Source organism: Sturnus vulgaris, chromosome Z (assembly GCF_052056855.1).
Source record: "Sturnus vulgaris isolate bStuVul1 chromosome Z, bStuVul1.hap1, whole genome shotgun sequence".
In the NCBI taxonomy this organism is placed as follows: Eukaryota; Metazoa; Chordata; class Aves; order Passeriformes; family Sturnidae; genus Sturnus; species Sturnus vulgaris.
Window position 1 is genome coordinate 43,205,898 of NC_142283.1, and position 15,430 is coordinate 43,221,327.

Below are 15,430 nucleotides of genomic sequence, written 5' to 3' on the forward strand. Positions count from 1 at the left end.
TATATGGATCTCACTGTCAAATCTTTGACAAGATTTACCATCCACTACCTTATAGAAAAAGACACTTGTGATGCCTGATGGGATAAGAGAATTCCTGCCATGATCTGATATCTAATCTATCTGCAAAAATAAGGCTTGCATTCCAACTTTGGATTTTACCGTTTCTTATTTTTTTCCCCCATGACATGTAATAATTGTTTTTTCTTATTCCTTTTTTTATCATGCAGATAGACAAAATGTTTATCTCTGCTAAGCTGCTGTTGTAGAACGTAGACAGTTGCCTAAATTTGATATTAAACATTTTCACCTAAATGTTGGAAGACAGCTTGAATCAAACTAAACATTGACATCTAATATCAACTTCAATCAATTTTCTACCTCCCATAATCTGGTCAGATGTAGAGATGCTTTAATTTGTCATAAATCATACTGCTTTCACCAACTTTCTTGGTGTTTCTTTTATGAAAATCCAGTTGTAAGGTGTTACAAGAGAAACGTCCTGTGAATAGGTGCAAAGCAGCAAACACTTGGAAGATAAGCGTGCACACTCAGAAATTGGTGGTCAACTTCTGGTTCCACTGAGATTCCTGATGTTCATTAAAGTTGGATTTGGAACAAATAGCCTTGTAAGGTTTTTTAGGAATTGAAGGTTTTCTCAATCTAAAATGTAGGTTAATAAAGAACAGAGGCTGATAGTATTTATATAAGCTGCCAAGAAGAAGGAATTTTTAATCCTTCCTTTAATTTTTTTTTTAATTTAATGATACAGACAGGTTTTATCTTCCTTTGAATTGACAGAGTGGCCTTGAGAACTATCTATCGGGTTACCAATAGATAAACAAATGCAGAAACATCTTTAAAATAAATTACTTCCGTATATGAGGTGAAATAATTGTTTTATTGGCCCAAATTGCCTCTTTAATTGACTCTTTTTAAATGCTCCTTCTTAAGATAGAAGTTTGAGGAAACTCTACTATCATAAATTTTGTGATTGCATGAGGACAGGGCTGGAGTATTGCCATGGTACTTTGACCATTATTGTCCTAGTAAATGATCCAAGTGTTGAAATTCAGTGTGGAGTGATGGCTTTTGTAAAACTTTGCCATGTGTTTCAGACCTTCTGGAAAATACAGCATTATCTGATGGTATGTCTCTTGGAAAGGAGTGGAAGGAGACAAGGGAAAAGAGAATATGGGCTTTGTAATGGTATTTGAACTAAAGCTATAAATGAAGAAAGGCTTCCTTGTAAGCTTATACAATTAAAACCCATACTGTTTCCAAATCCTTTTTCTTGATTTATAATTTTATGATAAAACGCATTACCGTTGGTTTTGGCCTTATATAATAACACTAGCAGCCAAAGAGAGAAAAATGTTTTTCGTTTATTTACTCTTGAAACAAATTATGCCCCTCTGGAAACTTCATTTTATAATTTGCACTGGATTGGTTGTTTATGAGTATGAACATGCTAGTTTAAGTACTCCACTCTCTCTAGATTTCGAATTTTCATACAAAGTGGCTAGGACTTCCGTGAAACAGTTGCAGCTCATTGTATCTCCCAAAGTCAGAAATAACTTGTCATAACCAAGTCCCCCATTCAAATTTGCAGTGTCTATGATAAACAAAACATGGCTATCAGAATTTAAAGGGATCGCATTACAGTAACAGGGTACTTTTGAATATGATTAAATAACATTATAGATTTATCCCAAATTTTTATCACTTGTGGTTCATTTTGTTTACCAAATACAGTAGGCAGTTATTGGTTAAACTGGTACACACCATGGGTTCCCTACCAAGACCACATTCCTTTGAAATGTACCCTTGACATTTTCACTTCCTTTCTGTGTGTTTGAATGCTGCTTTTATATGTATTTTCCTAGCTGCAGCATACAGATACTAATCAGCACAGCCACAGTTGCAACTGTACATGTCATAATTTCTGCTTACATGTGCATTGGTATCAGCCTCACCCAGCTGAAAAATGCACCATGTGCCTCCAAATGATAGTGTTTGGAAATCTGACCAAGGCTGTTTATAGGCTCTTAAAGCTAATGCTAAAAACTTGTAGAGTTACTAGTTTATAGCAGGTGAAAACAACCTAGTTTTGCCCTACTTGATTATTATGTGTGCTGGTGAGTTCTAAGAAGATCTAGGCAGCTGCTTTCTGTCGGTTTTACCATACCACCTCATTTGAACCTAAATGAGTAAATCTAATCTGGAGTGAAGTAGTGTCTATTAAGAAAATCACAATCAAGATTTTATATCAAAGAAAATCTTTCTCGTGATGGGTAGTTTTCTGCCTTATTCCATAGGAGGTTCCATTGGGGTGATGATCCTTTTCGAGATCTTGGTGTAGGGTTGGCTCTGGTCCTCTGGGGTTCCCAGCTAACCTGGGGGGTAAGACTGTGTAAGTGAAAAGACTTTATCTACCCCTTACACAACTGGACCCCTCACAAATTATTCTGGGCAAAGGCAGTGGAGTTTTTATGAGTTTGATCCTGCACTGGGATCCATGGATTTCAGAGTCAAAAGCTGGCCTGAGAACTAGTTTGAGCCTTCACAGCCTCAAATAGATCCTTCAGCCTTGCTTTCTTCCTGCCTTATTCCTCACTGCTGGTCTAAAGATCCACATCTCTGGGATCCCACCTTCTGTGTCTTTGCATGGTTTTCTGTGTCTCAAAAAAGCCTATGCAGGGTGTCAAGACTGCTGCAATAGATTTTCTTCCCTGAGGACTTGGCTTGCTTGAAGGATTGGATGGGATGGATGCTACGAGTCTTAAGAAGGAGTATTGAACAGCTGAAAATTAAAGGCATGAGTGCTTCTGTATATTTGCCTGTGTGTAGGAAAGAGATCAATGGTGTTTGCATCTCTTATTTGAGGAAATGTTGCAGTGTCATGGATTCCACGGATGCTCAGTAGTACCTTCCAATTGGCCTCAAATACTAATGGCATCTGAGGATCTAGCCCAGCTCTCAAACCTTTTGCATGTTTCCGCCACCAGTGCATAAAATAATTTTCGTGCAAACACTGTCAGAAATGTGATGGATGTATGGGCAAGGCCAGTTTTCAGAGTGTACTGAGTTTTCAGTGCTCACTACTAACAACTGCATCACATGCGGAAAAGGGGGCAGAAAGAGAGATTCGAAAGGGTTTCTCAGATACCAACAGGGTTTCTTCAACACAAGTAGGGCTTTCTGGTGTTTTGCCTTTTGCCCTTGTATAGTTTAGGTTTGCTGTCATTGAAAGTGCTGACATTACGCCAGAAGGGCTTGTTTCCAGTTGTGCCTATGCTGATAGATGAGATTGAAATAGGTCAGCTCAGCTTTATTATGTCCTTCAACAGTGTCTGTAATGAGGCAGGGAGGAACATGCTGGGAATTCAAGGAGCAGAGGTTTTTCTCTCTGCTCTTTGATGCTTGGTTGGAAATATCAGAGGAAAATAAAAAGCTGTATAAACATCACTTTTAAGGCAGTTACACCACACCTTATTGCTAATTCTATCTTCCTATTCTACAGATCTTCAGGAGGCACTTATGGCCTTTCATTGAAAATGAAACTCACGGGACCAAATGTAAAGGGAGCATTTGTAACATGCTTCATTTTCTAAGAAAGCAAATAGCAAGCTGGCAGAATTATCACTGACAGGATTAAAGACATGCTGGTAGCAGTGCCTGAGTTGAACTGCCTGGGGAATAAGCATATAACATCAAACATATAAACTTATACATATAAACATATAACAAAACATATAACATAACATAAACATATAAGCTTCAGTCATCCCAAGTTGTCTTCTCTTTAGGACCAACCACTTCTCCCATTCAGTCTTACAGTGCTTGGGACAGAGAGCCAGTCCTACTGCAGTATTTCGGACTGGCCTGTCAGTCTGTCTTCTCTCTTTTTCTTCTAGGACCTGTGGTTCCATTTTTTTTTCTCTATCTCTCTCTTTTTTTGTTGTTGTTTTTTTTTTGTATTAGGATTCTGCAAATTCCTGTACAGGAACAGACCAGATGTGAAAACAAAAGTATATGACTTTTGTTCTTCAGGGCTAACAGACATCATTTTCTGTGGCATGGATGGGGTTGACATCACTATTTGCACATTGTTTTTGTCACTTTTTTGTTTAAGTATCCATCCTACCTTTATTCATTTACAAGGGGCAACTTTTTTGTGGTTTGTGGCTTAAAAGAAAATAGTGTAAGTGTCCCACAATACTGGTTTGATACATACTAGAAATATGCTTTTAGGGATCCTGTGAATCCCCTATTTTACAGCTTTCTTATGTACAGGTACGTTGAAATAAATTTGAAAAAAACCAGCTATGCAGCAGCTAATTTCTTCCACACTATAGTAGTGTGACCATGGATAAATAGACTTGTCACTTGTTTTAAAGAGGAATGATGCAGAATTCAAGGGGTGAGTGCTAAGGAAAGCAATTTTAAAGGGTCCTTTCACTGTAAGTCTGGGCACCTGCCTGGAAAATACTGTATAATGTAATCACTGTCCCTTAAAATACTCAGTAATCAGTAGCTGGAGCACAGAATGTATCCCAAATGCACTTCAAAAGCAAATGGAGGAATAGTTAAACCCCAGTGCTCTCCATTAAAATTGCGTTTAGGAAGATGCTTTGCCATGTCTAGCCAACCATGTTCTTAAAATAGAGGACTCATGACTTTCTACCAGTTTCTCTCACACAATTGGAACTAGCACCTGGCTGCTAGTAATGGGTGAGAAAGGAAGCTAACAGAGATGGAAAAAGGAGAATGCTGTGAAGACTTTCCAGATGCTATGACCTTATTTCCTTTTTTTCCCCCAATTTCTGGGGCACAGTCACCTACGAGGAATCTACTAAGGGACTCAGGACAGTAACAGCAGGAATATTCTCCAGGATTTCCTCCCGTTGTGCTTGCTGGTACCTCCTTTTACCCAGAGATCAGTGTTACACATCAGAGCTGTGCCCATAGGTAGCAGTATGAATTATGCTTATAAATAAGTATTACTGCATGGGGAAAGCCTTTATGTGGAGCAACCCTCCATTTGGGCAACGCTGGTTGCCAAGTAAGTGCCATTGTGATTTGTGACTAATTATGTTGGCTCCCCATGAAATATGAAGTTGTATTGAATGTCTCAGTGGTAATCTCCAGGATCCTGAAAGAGCTTGGCAGAGTCAGAGGAGGCAGTGTCTCTCTCATGGGAATGATATCCTGGAACAGCTGCTTTCCCCAGAAACTATGAAGATGTCACTTTTGAGTCTGAGAGTGAAAGTGAATTGAAGAGGGAGGGCCTTTGTAGCTTCTGAGTTGTTCTTGATCTTAGCTGGGAGGGTTAGAAGTGCTAAGACCTGTGGTCTGCAGCACAGATTCCCTGCTCACAGACTCAGCTCACCAAGGGAAGAGGAATGAGCCTGATAGATACAGAAGTAAAAGGAAGTGTGGGATAGAGAATTTATAAAAATTGAGAGAATTTAAATGTTTATGAAGAATGGGTATCTACAGTTTGTTACTTCTCTGTATCTTTTTATCTACAAAAGCATCTGTTTTTCAGAAGTGCTAGAAGGTCTGGATCACTACAATGACCTCAAACATTAAAAAGTTGAACATTAGGCACACCCTTTGGAAAATCTCAATCTTACTCTAATTCTGTAGCTCAGCCAGTGTCAAATATGCTCTTTGAAGCCGTTTATCTCCTTGTAGGCAGCAAACTACCTTGGTGCTTTTTTTTAGGAGGTAGATTCAGGGAAGAAATCCTCATGTTGGTGGACTCAGGATTCAGTTTTCATTCATTTTGTATCCATCTTGTATTCATCTATCTTCTATTGACAGAAAATATTTGCTTGTTGCTATGTGAAGAACTATTACACAGAAATTTGGCTTCTGAGAAGGTTTGCTGGCCATCTGTGGTCAATCTAGACATCTGGTTGTGCTCCAAGAAGATCAAGTGGAAAGCCAGGTCTCCTGTTCTGTATTTAATTATTGCAAAGAATTTACAATGGGTGCATTGTGCTGCAACCTTAGCAAGTGTCAGTGGTGATTAGACTGTTGCAATACTATTTCAGTAATGCAATATGAGGCTACATCTTAGATTTATCTGTAAAATACCAATGCAGAATTTGGCAGCTTGGTTTTGGTTTTGTTTCCAGGACACATTTCTCAAGGAACTCATGAGCAAGTAAATACTTGCTGTTCATACTTCAAGTTGCTGGATAGTTTTTCTCTAGACAACCTGGGAACTGTCTCTTGGCCAGCCATTGCTCCTTTTTGTCGTGAAGTAGCAGAGGTAAGAAGGATTTGAAAACTTACCTGAAAGTACAAAAAAGGTTAAACCAAGAGTACTTTGCCATGAGGATACCAGCCTTGGTCCTTGAACTGAACTCTGGATTTGAAAGACTAATTTATTGAACCTAAATGTATTCAAAGGCTTGTCAATTTCTTAGCCTTTCAAGAGCATAGGGAGATTTGCCAGTGGGGCACCCTCAATAAAACTGGTGGATGTTTAAGTAATCTCCAGTGTAGGGAGAGTCAACATGGCCTTTGTACATCCACACAAACCTGATAGCACTTTTGAAAGAGCCATAAAGGCACATGCATAAAAGGTATTTCACTGGCCAGTTACTGTTAATTTTTCCAGAGACTTTTGAAAGAATTTTTGCCAAAATCTGTTAAGGAACATAACATAGGACAGAGGATCCTTAAATGGATAAATAATTGATAAACAGTAAGAAATGGAATGTATGAATAAACCACCAATTCTTGGAGCAGGGTGATGCCAGCAGGTGATTATATGGTGATTTATGGTGGGACCTTTTATGTTCAGTGAGCAGCAGCATTAAAAAAAATTGCTGATGAAAAAGTGAAAATTAATTACTGAAACCAGAAAAGATAAGGGATCTATAAAGAAGTATAGAAGGATCTCTTTGATATTTTACAAGGTAGATAAAAATAAGGTGATAGAAATAGGGGGGAAATGGTCTTAAATTAACCTGTTAAATGGCAGTTTCTAAGCTAAATAATGCAGCTCAGGATTTAGATCATGGGTACCCAACAGACCCAAGAAGATAACAGCTTAAGGTCGAGGAAGCATATAAAATGGTATGGTATTATGAAAAAATAGAGTGCATCATTTTGTGATTCACTTAAGTCGACAAGTCTGTCAATTGTTTTAGTTGGAAATTATTTGTTTTAGAACTGAAAAGAGACAGAAGAGGTCAGTAAGGGTACAACGCATCTTCCTAATGAGTTGTTACTAATAATGTCAGGAACACCCTATGAGGTCAGTGGAGTGTGTCTGCCCTAGTGTGCTGAGTCTTTCCCAGGCTCAGCTGAGGCTATGGCTGGGGATAACTTCTGTCTGTTTGTTTTAGAGTTGTCCCAGAGAGCTGCTGTGAAAAGCACTAATTTTTAGTGGATGTGAGGAAAAGGCTGTAAAAATAAACAGAAGTAATTTTGTTGAAAGTATCCACTCCACTACATAGTGGCAGAATCAACCCTTCTGTAAACACATCCAGTTACTTTTCTTTTCAAAATCTTTTTCTTAAAAGCTAGTTTTCCACACCACTTCTCAGCCACAATCTCACTATTGTAAACAAGGAACATGTAAAACGTAGGAGTACTCACTTCTGCACAAATCAGCAAGCTGCAGTTGCAGAAGTGAAGTTTTATCTCTTCTCATTGCAGAAAAAGGGAAAAGCTCAGTACAGTCAGCCATGTCTGGTGGACAGAAGAGACAGAGGATGAAGAGGTATTTTCAAAGTAAAATGCCATCCATTATACTGCCTAGACCGAAGGTCCCAGATGCAGAGGGAATGCATTTCCCACTCCTTCTCTCTTTTTTTTTTTTCAGCTCACAGCCTCCTACTTGTTTTTTAAATTAATTTTTGGCAGTAACATAACCCCTGGAATCTTGCCATTTGCTGCTTTAAAAATTGCTCTTGAAAAGAGAGAGGGAGGCAGGGAGAAAGCAAGGGGTAGAGAGAGTATGAAAACCTAATGGAGCTGATTGCAAGGATACATAACTAACATTTTTTTCTGCAAAGATAATGTATGATTTATTTTTCTGATGAGCCCACTTTTATGTTGGCCCTGTGGGAGAGAAGACGACTGTTTAGTAGAGATTACTGAGTATTTCAAAGTAGCAACAGGACAGCTAGGCAGAGTTAAACATATTGGTGTTTTATGGGGTTTCTGTAAAAGAAGATTGTCTGTGTAACATGATCATTCCTTGAATCTTTAAAGCGTGAAATGTTTATAGTTAAAAAATGAAACCATGGAAACACAGTCATATTAAAGTAAGGTAAAGGTTCTTGTTATTTTGGGTTTAATGGTTTCGTGTTGTTGAAGAAATGGCGCAGCATCCTCATCCTGCCCCAGCAAGATGCATCATGGTCTGTGTTTGTCACTGACACTTCTTTGGGCTAGGTCTCAAACTATTTTTATTATTGTCCCATTTCAGCATACCTTCAGTCAGATGGGATTGGAATAGCTTCTCTGCCCACTTCCTCAGTGTCCCATGGACCCCCTGCTGCCCTCATCTGGTGCCAAGCACTGCCCTGTGCAAGCTGGTTGACCACCTTGCAGCAAGATTGGGACTGATGCAGGCTCTTGTGGCACTATTTCCTGGAGAATTCAGAGTAAAACGTTACAGAAGGCTCTCTCTATGCTTGTGGATCACTGCAAATTTGAAAAGGATAGATATAAATCTATTCAACTGTGGAAAAGGTATTTCTGATCTTTCTGCACTCCTTCTGCTTCAGTGAGGAGACCTTGGAAGGAAGGATGTGTGTTGGCACCTTACTGATAAAAGCCAGAAGTACACATGCCAGACACTGGGATATCGTGATGATGGTGAGCTACAGTATTAACAACTAGGAAAAGATAGGGGTGTCATCATCAGTCATTGCACTGTGCTTACCTGGAGTCAGAGACCCTGTCCTTCCTCATATTCTGTTTCGCCTTGTAGGGCTTTGCCAACTGCTGGCCAGGCCCTGGGCAGATGCCTGCACTGCCATGCTGCTCTTCATTCAGCTCATCAGTTTCCTCTCCTAAAAACAGCCACCTTACAATTAACACTGATGTGAGCTTTCTCTTTCTTATTTTCTGCTGTTATTAGTTTATTCTGCTTTTCCTTAATTGGTTTAAAATGAAGCCCTGGTTGGGCTCACCAGCTTCCATGTGCTTAGAGAGGAAATGCAGAATTTACCTATCTGTAGCACTGAGTAACAAGATAAGAACCACATGGTTCATATTTGTAATTGAAGAGCAAAAGGCAAAAAGAAAGAGAGGACAAAAATTATTACTGTTAAAGGATAGAAATGTTTTTTGTCTAAATATATTGCACCACAGACATCCTGATATTCTCAAGTAGGATATCTTTAAATGGATAGTGACAGTTGATTTATTCTTGCGTGCTGAGCTGTTTTTGAAGTGACATATGTGTAAAAGAAAATGTGAAAGATATTATGGCGTAGTATGAAAGGAACTGTTGTTTTCATAAGTGACCACATGGTTTTAAAATTTAAACATCTCCCTGAAATTTTGAAAAATAATAACATCGTGCTGTTGCACAAGACCTACTGAAATGATGCCGGGGAGACACAGAAGTAAATCTTATTGTCTACATTATCCTACAGAAAGGCTAAAGAGACTGTAGGTTATCAGGCAGTGCAGTCTTTGCTCAAAGCAGTCCTCACCACATTCATCTGCTTCAATTGCACTGTTCGTCTCAAAGAACTAAAGGGTGTATTTTAAGGTGATGGTTTAAATGTGGTTTTAAACAGCACAGCGCTGCAGGCTGTGAAGGAGCACAGACATCCCTTGGAGGTCCGTCAATGGGCAGGTATGGACCACGCATAACTAGCAAAGTAAGTCATAGGTTTTTTGTGTGTCTTAGTTGGTAATGAAACTGAAAACATAGCAACTAGAGCTGATAATGGTGAATGACGCCTAGCCTTTTGCCCATCATAGTCTGTAAATTCATGTTATTTGCCCAGACTGTTGCAAGGTGGAAATCTTCCAGCAGCTGCAAGTAGTGCAACATAGGAAGAGCAGATCTGTGTAGTGAAAGTGGTGATGCAGGGGACACTGACTATGTGCTTGGAAGATTTTCCTTGGACAGGATGTTGAGGAGTGGCTGGACTGCATGTGTTGACTTCTGGGCATGCATTTGCTGGTCTAGCTTTTCCCCAAAAGGAACCATTTGGTGACCTCTTGGGACTGCTCTTGCCATGGTGAATCAATGGGTGGGAAGTGACAATGCTCTCCTGACCCTGCCTAAAGCACTAATGTAAAAGACGCCAAAATGTTCAGCTTAATGAGAGTTGAGCACATGGTCCTAAGGTCAGAGAGGTCCCTGTCTCGCAGCAATCCCTGCACCACCCTGTCCCCCATCACATCCTAGCATTCACAAGTTGAAGAGCCCATCCCCACATCTCTGTGGATAACTGTTTTGCCCCTGGTAAAAAATAGTGACTTTGGTTTCACAACTGCCTGTTTCTATATGTGTGCAGCCTCCTCCTTATCTCTGAGGCATTTTTAAAATTCCCAGCATTGTACCCTCCTCTCTTGCTCTCCCAGGCATCTCACATAACTCTCTGCCTCCCTGCCATGCAGTGCTGAGCAACTAGTTACTGTATGTCTGAGGGAAAGTCTGAAACAACCTTAATATTCTGTCTGAAAAGCAGCTGCTGGTCTCAGCAATTGTCCTAAGGCATGCTTTTTAGTTGATCTGCATCCTGATGTGTCTAATATTACTGAGGACAGGATAAGTCAGATTTGTATATCTCTGTATAATACTGTATTGTGAGAGACTTCCACCTTTTCTTCTGCTGCAGACAGAAAGTGCATATTGCTGGAGAAGGCAGGCCTTTCAATTAAGTTCACCAACTGTGTATTTCAGTTTTAGGATCACACCAGATGTGCTTCTGAAAATTTAATATTTAAGGGTTTGGGGTTTGGACTCTATTAAGGGATAAAAAAATATTGGCATCATTAAAACAGGCAAGGAAGCATTTATTAGGCTGTCAAAAGCGTTGCAGCCCCAGATAAATCCATTCTTACTTTGCCCCAGACACTGCTTTTCTGTAAGCTGGGGAGTTGTCAATGGAAGAGTCACCATGACAGCTGCAGTGCAAAGGTGAAATGACAGGCTGGCTTTTCACCTTTAAAAAGAATGTAGACAAGCACATGTTGGGAATTATGTCCTTTAGTGATTGTTACCATTCAAGTGGGACAGGGACCAGGCATCTTGGAATTTCCTACTTGCCCTTTGGTTTTGTGATGGCTCTAGTGAGGTAAATATAGATGCATTGAGTGACATCAGTTGAAATCCAAGCCTAAAGTTTAAAATTGAGCAAGATCTCTAGAAAATAGTTTTCTATTTTTCTATTATTTTTAACATTGTATTGGTCAAAAATACTTGATTAATTAACACTTGCTTTTCACAATTGCTCTTCATAATGAGAATCTCTTTTAAAGAAGAAAAGGTTGTAAAGGGCAAAATAACTAGCTAAAGTTACAGCTTAGCACTTTTGTCTTTCATAACACTATGCTTGTAAAAATCTGCTTTATGTTGTATCTGTTCCGGGACAAGGCAGTGCAGAAGTTTGTAAGGGAAAATCTTATGTTCTGCATGGTGGAGAAAAAAACCTCAAAAAAACCTCTATACAGTGAAACTGGAATGTAGAGACTGTTAAACTGGATTATATCCATCATCCGTCTAGTCTGGCATCCCATATCTGAGAGCTGTCAGTGCCAGATGCTTCAAACAAAAGTGCAAGAAACTTTCAGACATGGGATTGTCTTAATTACTGATGTAGTTTTGCTAAAGTTCTGAAGAGTATGTTTTAATACCTCTTCCAAAATGTTGTCCTTGATGTTTTCAAGGTTTATACAAGCATCTAGCCCTTACTGGTGACCTTAGAGTCTGCTTATGGGAACAAATCCCAAGGTTCAATTCCATCTTGCATGAAACATTTTTTTCTGTACCATTCTGATAATTTTGTTTCATGTAAACCTTCTTGTGAGGGAAGATAAAGAACAGAAGCTCTTTACATAATTTCTTCCTATAAGCCAGTGCTCTATATGCATTTTATACTGCCCTGCTTTTTGTCACAGCTATGAGATGAAAACTCTGAACCTTAAAACTAGAAGAGAAAGAAAAGATTTAGGAGGGCAAAATTGCTCATATTTTTACTGGGTTGAACTATTTGAAGCAGACAAATATTTAAGTATTCTTCTTGAATAAAACTTGTATCTGTAAAAGTGAATTACACAAATGTGAGTCTTTGCTCAGTAGTAGTTTATAAAATTATGAACATTTGGCTTGGTTTTTTTTTTTTTTTCCATTTGAGAATCTGACAGCGCAGTAAATATCTTCTTGATCAAAACTTGATAGCAATAACTTTTTTGTTTCAATTTTGCTTCATATGTAAAAAATATAAGAGGATTTTATTTTGGAAGGGAGAAGAGTTGCTGTAGACCAGAATGTTTGATATTTTGTTAAAAGGAATGTTAGTCTTGTGTTTTACACATTTTTTCAGAATTAAAAAAAAGTTTGGGGAGGAGGGCAAAATCAGTGCATACACTTTTTATGTACTTGGAGGTCGCTTAACCCTTCTTAGCCAAATGGCTTAGAGAACGGCAAAGAGTGAAGAGAGAATGAGATGTGAATGGAAGCTTTCACATGGCAGAAGTGTTCTTGATATACTTGCAGATTATTTCTACACAATCCAGATGTTTAAAATACAGTTGTATGAGGAATTCTCACTGCCACCTACAGTTAAATTATAATGCTTACAACTTTTGTGGTTTGAAAAAGTGTTTTTGTTGTTTCAGAGGGAGGAAGGGAGGATGGAGATTTTTATTTTTGGCAGGATGCCATTACAGTGAATAGAAGAACAGAGTGATTAGGTATCAAAACAAAAGCAGTCAACAAGACAGAACTGAATAAATAAAAACTTAGATACTTCTCTTTTTTTAAAAAATCTGACTTTTTTCTTAAAATCATGTCAACTATAGTAAACTTTTCTCTAGTTTTGCAAACAGCTCAGTAAAACTCCAGCTGTTTAGATGGCTCTGCATGTGTTTGGGAAGTCAAACTATCAACATTTTTTTGTTAAGACTTTGTTGAATATTAAGGTTAATTTGAATGGTACATACTCCCAAGGGTGCTGGCTGCATCCTGGACTGGGTAGGAAGCCATCCAGGCTTATGGCAACACTGCTTTTTGAAACAGGAAAGAGAGATCTCTAAAGGTCCTGAGCAGCTGATATGAAAAGACAAGGATGTATAAAATCTGAGAATTGAATTGCACTCCTAGAAGCCTGAAATTGGTTTTCTCCATGTTGTTTGTACTTGTGTGAAGTAAAATTCCACACATTTTTATTGCCTTTATTTCAGCTTAGGCACTACTTCATCACAGGCGGCCTGGCATTCATGTAAGTATGGATACTTTGAGGGAGACAAACCCTCAAGCCTATTTGTTGTCTGGATTCTACTGACCCATGCAATATTCAGTAATGCTCTTGTGAAAAATACAACAAATGGAAATCAAGAAAGAGTCCTATTTTTAATGCTAAAAGCCCATGCCAGTCTCACTGAGAAAGTAGGTAAGAAACATGCTACTTCATACCTCTTGCCTCAAGATATTTTTTTATTAAGCCAGCTTTAGCTGCAGGGAGCATTTGTATTAAAAATAGGAAATGTTAACAATATGGTAGGAAATAGTTTCAGAACAAAGAATATCTTAAATAAAGTGAATAGTTAAGTTCATTTTTGCACACTGTGGAAAGGATATATAAACTGTTTTGACATGTCCAGATGCTTGTTTTTGAATAAGTTTTTCCAGACATTACTCAATCCACCTGACATTGGAGAAGTAGGATTTGTCACTAGTTCCTGACATAATGCATTTTCATGCTGAATTCAGAAACTCTTAACTCTATTAATGTTGAGTCATTCATGCTAAAAATACTTTTTTTTCCACAGTCCAATCTATTCCAGTAGACATTACTCAAGGGAGAATATGCAACCTGATACAAATGGAAGAGGTTGGGAGTGGAGCCATTAGGAGATCCCTCCATCAGTTTTTAACCACTCTGCCTTGAGGAGAACCTTATTGTTTCAGACATTTACAGTTCTGTCATTGTTAAGAAGCAATTTTCCGTGCTGGTTTATGGGACTTTGTTAGAGGTTATTAGAGAGTAAGGATTTTATTCGTGCTCCCCTTCAAAACTGTGCTCTTTTAACAAATTGTATTTAAAGTGATTTAGGTCAGATCCATTTAAGGCAATTTTTGATTTCCAAGAAGTCAGATCTTGTCTTACTATGGAAAATCTTCCCTTATCAGTGGTACAAAGTCACCGAGAAGCTGAGGCTGTCCTTATGCCAGCAGAGGGGGCTGGACAAGACCATCACCATGCATGATCTAACACTAGCACTAGTGGATTATTGCCTGCAGACAAGAGACTTCTTCCAGTTGACAAAAGAAGATCAGGTGGTTCACAGCCAACATCACCTGAATATTGCACACATTGGTTTATTGACTAATCCTAATTTATGAACTCTTTGCTGGTAACTGTGTGTCATCACCACTATCCCCTGTCATTCCCTGTTTAAAGCTCTCTGCTCAAGGTTGGTCTGCCTGTATCATATGACATCACAATATCAATGTTGCCATCATAGTTTTAACTACAGTTAAATCAGGTTGAGGTAAGCCCTGGATTTCATTTTAGCTCCTAACATGAAACTCTACTCTGCTTTATATTTGCACTCATTTGGGCCTGCTATGCCCATTTCTTAATGAAGGGAGATGTTAAAATATATGACGTTCATTAAAAAAATGCATTAATTCATCAACAAAGATGTTGACCTCTGACGTGAGTCAGTGGGACTGTTGGTTTCAATGATTCTTTTGCTGTAAAATCCTAATGCTTCGGTGGATTTTACATCCCTTCTGATGGTTAGAGAGAACACTCTGTGAATGTATTGATACTGAAATTGGTTGGATAGAAATTTTCTAACTGCGTTTTGAGTATTAGAAAGCAGGCATTCTTTATTGCAGCATGCTGGTCACTTAGAGGATCCTTCCTCTAATCAAGTATGCTGAGATCAGATAAAGAGTTTTATCATACACACTACATATTTATTAACTATCCCCACTTCCTTCAGTTATTTGACATAGTTACACCCCTTATTGGAAGTCCTTATATCATTCTTTGATGTTCAGTGTCCTTTTTAGGTGTCTGTTCCTCAACTCCTGCTTTTGAGTAAGCTCAACATCATTATTTTGGATAATTTCTGCTTTGTCAGCTTTGCAGAGCTGAGCTGGAACATTGCTTGTGTTTGGCATGACTTCTGTTTCCCTAAGTTACATCTTTTATCTATTTCTCCAAGGCTGTGCTGTTCTGTTCCACTGTCCTTGATAAGAGTAAAA

At 38.6% G+C, this 15,430-nt stretch overlaps 1 long non-coding RNA gene across 2 annotated transcripts in view; it reads right to left on the reverse strand.

Annotated features, from left to right (window-relative positions):
* The window catches only part of LOC148219824 (uncharacterized), a 47,226-nt gene that overhangs the window by 14,353 nt on the left and 17,443 nt on the right, over positions 1–15,430 (reverse strand). The window contains exon 1 of one of the 2 annotated variants that reach the window (XR_015799283.1): positions 7,618–8,075. The exons of the other annotated variant lie outside the window; for it this stretch is intronic. This is a non-coding gene — a long non-coding RNA (uncharacterized LOC148219824). Of the gene's footprint in view, positions 1–7,617; positions 8,076–15,430 lie in introns of those variants that run through there. 2 annotated transcript variants of the gene reach the window in all.